The sequence below is a fragment of the Orbicella faveolata genome, unplaced genomic scaffold (assembly GCF_042242905.1).
Source record: "Orbicella faveolata isolate gen_17 unplaced genomic scaffold, um_ofav_v1 contig_12, whole genome shotgun sequence".
NCBI classification, from domain to species: domain Eukaryota; kingdom Metazoa; phylum Cnidaria; class Anthozoa; order Scleractinia; family Merulinidae; genus Orbicella; species Orbicella faveolata.
In genome coordinates, this window is record NW_028301539.1 from 34520495 (window position 1) to 34526494 (window position 6000).

Genomic DNA, 6000 nt, shown 5'->3' on the forward strand with positions numbered 1-6000 from the left:
TTACTCGAACGTCCAGTGGATTCCTTCTTAATAACTTGGACGGAGATTATTGAATGAACTTGGTGAGCAATTGTAACAGGAGACCATGAAACAACTTTCATACCGTCACTGGACTTTTTTAACACAGGATTTGGCAATATGACTTCTAACAATACCACAGTATACAAGCTTATTGAAGTGCCTTTGAAATTAGTTCCCAACTTGTTTTTTTACTTGCATAATGTTTACATCTATGGAACCCTGAGTAATTTTTTTTCCGTAACGTCATGCTTATGAAAGCACGTAAGGATACTATTTTGAATACTGCAACTGACCCTCTCCCGCCACCCCACCCCCAAAAAAGAATGAACAACAGCCAAAATAGGGAACGTCGATAGGGGATTTCAGAATATACTTGGACATTGGCCCTTCAAAATCTGTACAATGCCTTCTTTGGAGGATTAAATATTTCACAGATTCGTAGATAGATCAGAAAAAGCGAAAAGTTTCAAAAAAACATTGCTATGACTTAATTTAGGTCTACAGGTTAAATTTCGCGGAGGAAACGTTTTTTCGCAGTCTGCGGCGATCAGTTCTCTTCCTAAGAATAAAGTTTCTCTCATTCAGGAGCTCATCAAATTTCCGTGATACAATGTTAGCCGAAAACTGAAGTTCATTTAAAAATTTAACAAAACAAAATTGTACTTACTTGGGTGTTTCATGTGAAAAAACGTTTTGAATGACATTCCAATGGGGAAAGGAGCATTGTTGACAGGCCATAAATCTATCGGACGGAACTTTGTGCTAAAATATTCAGAAAATATTAATTTTAAAGAATACATCATGAATTATTGTAACTGATCATAGAACGAAAATTAAAACTGTGTTAACACATCGATATTAAAGACGTGATAAAAGGTCAGTTAGACGTGGAACTGGAAATCCTTGAAAAAAAAAACGCAGTTTATATATTAATGAATAGAATTTCTGTCGTTTATTGAAATCGACTACTTCTTGACTGGTTTTAAACTCATTACTTTGTTTTCAATTTCATTAGAAACTGCATGCGAAAACCTCTGTTTTTCATACATGAAAGAATGAATTTTGAGTTGTGGATAAGAAATGAAATAGTTAGCTTAAACAACGACGATACCTCGCCAGGAACGACTCCTGGAAAGAAAAGTGATATTTCTAATCTCGTAACAATCTGGATATCTGCTCCGTACGCTAACATGATCAGTACTTAAAACTTGCTCAAACTAAATATGTAATGCCAGCGATCAATTCCAAAAAGAAATACGAAAAATTTGCCACCCCGACCCAAGTTCTTCAAAATACGCAGAACTCGTTCATTTCACGTTGTTGGTTTTGCAGAGGACGGCAAAGAAATGTACAAAGATTTTTAACGCACGTGCCTGGCCATTGTTCTACTCAATAAACGTTTTGTTTGGTAACGTTTTCTTTGCCGTTTTTTCCTTCATTTTGTTTTTTTTTTATTTCTACAATTACATCAATTACAATTCAATTCTTTTTTCAACAATTAAGTTACAGAAGAATGAATAAAGTTTGGTTTACAGAAGTTAACAATGACGCCATATTAAATTAATTAAGAAAAATTTTTTGGTCAATTCTTATCTGCATAGTTATTTAAGTTGACGATTTTCCTCAATAATAGCGTTGTCTACTTTGATAATAGGTAAAATTGTTTCCTCAAAAATATTCCATTTTTCTTTTAATGAATATTCCATTCAAAATATATGTGTTTTTCAGTTTCACATGTAATAACAAAAATTCTTATGAAGTAGTTCATGGAAGGTAATGTTTCTCTACATCGACAACTCCACAAGAAAAAGTTTCCTAAAATTACTATATAATTAAATAGATCCTTCTCCTCTTCAAAATTCCCAACAATAACATCGCAATATGTAGGCGAGAGGCTTCGGCAAATCTTGATTTTACCCAAATTTTTTCATTAACCTCATGCCAAAAAAATTTGGAAAAAACAACAGAACAAAATATGGGATATGGTTTCTGTTAGCTGGTGACAGAAGGTGCAGTTGGGATTAGAAACGTATCCTATTTTACACAGGCGATCATTAGCATACAAAAAATAATTTAACACTTTGTACTGAAAGGAGCGTAGATACGGTTCATTAGCAGCCCTCACTGGCAAAAGAAATGCCTCTGAAACTTGCTTGTTATCAAGGCTAAATTCTTTCTTTGGCTTGACCCATTTACTTGGCTTTTCCAATTTTTGTTTTATAGGAAAACAATAATAGTCATAGTCACATTAGCGTTTGCCTTTACTGTGCTACGCAATGTAAGAAGACTGAAAAAAAACTAAGCAATCATTATCAACACAATATTTAGACTGATAAATTTCTACGTAACCGAGTCTACCCTTCCGTCCAAAAGTTTACGTTGCCGTTGCCGTCGTGGTTTGCTTAAGCTTCCTAATGTCCGGAAATTTAGAACACACGGGTAACTGGAAGCGAGGGCGGTGCTTCGTAAGATAATCCCATAAATTTAAATTTATAATCATATTGCCTTTTTGGGATAACTACTTGCAAGTGATTGGTCTCTCCGCCTCTTTCAGCGTAATTCCAGGAGTAATTAAGGCAATTTTCCTGTGTTATTTTTTTTCTTTGATGACATCAGATAATAAGTGTTTTTGATTTTCGTAAGTGGGTAATCTCTACCTAGACCTGATACGAAAAGTAAGTGTTCTCGCCCATGAGTGGTGAACTCAATGTTTGGGGCGTTGACAGGGTCTGAAGACAGATGTTTTTTGAGGCATGAATTCTAAACCAAACCCGGTTGTTCCCTGCATTACGTGACTAAAAAATAAACGCATTAATGTTATGATTGACAACGGGAAACTGTGATAGGCGAGAGAGTTTACAAAACTGATTTGGCTATCAGCCCAAAGTGAAATAAATAGAGCTTTTTAGCCAATTACGAGTTAAAAACTGATTCTTCGTACATCAGGTGCACAAATAGATGACTTGATTTAGCTCGAAAGTTCATTTCAAGGGCACCGCTTTAAAAATTGCAAATGAGCCAACGGATAATAAAATTGACAGTGGATTAGCAATTAAATCTCTTGACTTAATTAAGACATTGCCAAAGAGTCAGGTGATGAGAATAAATAATACATCAACTATGAGATGTCAAATTTTACAATATTTATCGCCAACTTTTCACCTTTTGCATGTGAAAATATACGAGAAAGAATATAACAAATAAGTATTGAGTGTTCCAAACTTTAAAGTTAAAAAAAAATATCTAACGTAGGATTTATTTTGTCCCATCGCTCGCATTGTTGGCTGAGTTGGCGCCAGAAAATACCAGCAGCAGATTGTTTCCAGTCGTGTGTCGTGTCGAAAGCTAACTCTATGCATTGTTACAGAGGAGGTAGAAAAAATGTACAAGTTTCAATCTCCAAAAAGAGCTTTTTAGCGTTCTTATTGAAAAAGGTTAAAGAAAAGAATTGGATTTACGTCTTTGAAAACTTTGTATAAGTTCACTCTTGACACCAAAATTACAGTACATGCTCAAGAAGGAAAATCAATACTCCCAAAATAACCATCACGTTTGATTTAGGAATTCTCAGTGGCTTTATAAATTACCCACAGGTTGTGAGAACTGTTCCTGTGGCATATTGTGTAGGTTTCATCTCGATTCAGTCGTTTTTATAGAGCATTTTAAACATAAAGGGGCTACAATTTGTGGTAGTTCGAGTTCGCATGTTTTTAAAAAACTACACGATGACCAAGATGCTGAACGACAAAATGGGGGAAAAAATTCCAAAGTAATATCAGGGGTGCGAATTTGATTCCTGGCATGATACAGACACATGAAAAGTGATAAGGAAAAACCGTACTTTTGTTTTACTGCGCCTTGCAATAACATGCGGACTCTGAAATTCAAAGCTCAACCGACAAATGCGTTTTTCGCTTCCGTCAATCAAATGTTCGGCGGTTCCTCCCAGCTTCCGACAATGTTGTCTGAACTGTGCGCGACGATTTGACATGGTTATCGCGCGCTCGGCAGTAGTCGGAAACTGGGAGGAGCCGCCGAACATTTGATTGACGGTAGCGAAAAACGCATTTGTCAGTTGGGCTTTGAATTCTGAGTCCACATGTTATTGAAAGGCGCAGTAAGCCTCCTGTAGGAAAAAAGTTAAGGTTGTGAAGTTCTCAACAGATGATTTGTAGAAGAAAAAGTCGGAAACTGATGAACTGTAATTCAGAGATGTATTATTTATAAATTCAAGAGAAAGTTATTTTTGCGATTTCGGTCCAAACGAACTTGTGATTTTCCTGCGTTGGCTCCGCTCCAGTTTTCACCTATTGGTGCTAGAAAGCGATAAAAATCTCTTGGGCCATCAAGTGCATGGCACGAATGACTGGAGTTTCTGATTTAAATGTGTTGTTACATGCAAGTATGAAAATCTCAATACATTGTTAACCAACTTACAAGGAAGAAACTTACGATAACTTTCAGTATTCGAGTAATTTCACTGATTTTACATTGCTAAACCGAGGTTGGTAGACGAATGGAAGATTGACCAAATTCACAAATTCAAGTAAACAAGTCGCTCATCACTGAAACGTGTTATGTCGATTATAGAAATGAACTCTATTATTTGCAAGAACTAGGGATTGACAGCTCATTTCTCCTTTCCGCAGATGATGAGAATTTCAATTAATTTCAGTTAATTACAATAATATTAACTTCAACAAGATGATGAGAAAAAAGGAAATCATCAACTTTGGATCATTGCCTTGATGGAGCAGTGAATAGACCATTTCCGAGTTTACCTTGTCCTCCTGTTTCAAAACAAGTTCTCGTGCAAAACCACTTTTGCGATGGAAGGCAAATTTCACCCTCGATTTCTGATTTTTTTCTAATTTCTTTGTGTACGATGACAATTAAAAAATAAGATGTTCAATACGCAGACACGTGAGTTAAGTTATAATTATCCATTTCCAACGTTCAATAGTGCTGCCCACTTTGTTGCAAAAGTGAACAAGAAGTAAAGTTATATTATTCCATAATGGTGATTAGTTTTCGATTTTCCATTATTTTATTGTAACCAGACATAATTTGGCAACACTCTGTTAGAACTGCTGCGGAATAGCTTAAGGCATTTTAAAAATATTCAGTGCTTTTAAGATTTCTGGAAGGAATATAGCCTAGGATAATAAAATATTTCTGTTTGTCGTGAGCGAATATTAAATTTTCTAGTTAGTACCGATAAAAAGTGGTAACTAAATGCGTGTTTGGAGTGTTTGAAGCTAGGGTCTTGAGATCCGAGAGTTACAGACATCAAATTTCCCAACAAACCTGTTCTCTGTATAAAATGACTTGCTATACACGACAAGTTCAGTGAGAAAATAAACGCACTCTGTTTATTATGTCTGACAGTGGGAAACGGACAAGCGAGACAGTTTTCAAATCTGATTTCGCCATCAGTCCCCAAAACGAAATAGAGCTTTTTCTACCAATTTTTGAGTTTAAAATATGTATCTTCACACTTCAGTTACACAAATAAACAGTAATTTGAGGTTCACTTAAAGAATGGCTTGATTTAGCTCGAAAGATCATTTCATGGGCACTTTATAAAATACTAAATGAGTCAACTTAAATGCTTTGTCTTACGGATAATAAAGTTCTAAAATTGACAGTGGAAGAGCAATGTGCTCGTCACGTAGAATATAGCGGCAAGGTAGAACTGAATGAACTTTTCAATTCTCAAGAACTAGAAATCAACATACAATTTCTCCTAGCTGTCTTGAAACATTCTCAAAAAGTCAAGTGATGAGAATAGAGAAATAAAGAAACTGTATAGGATATTGCCTTGATATCAAATCTGACAGCATTGCCGAATTTTGTAGTATAAGTTTAGTCGGTGTATCCATGGATACCATGCGTGTTCCTGGTTGTTTTTAAGGTAGCTGAAGTAGATCTAAAGTTCTTGTTCATTTAAGCATAACACGTTGTCAACTTGACTTTCTA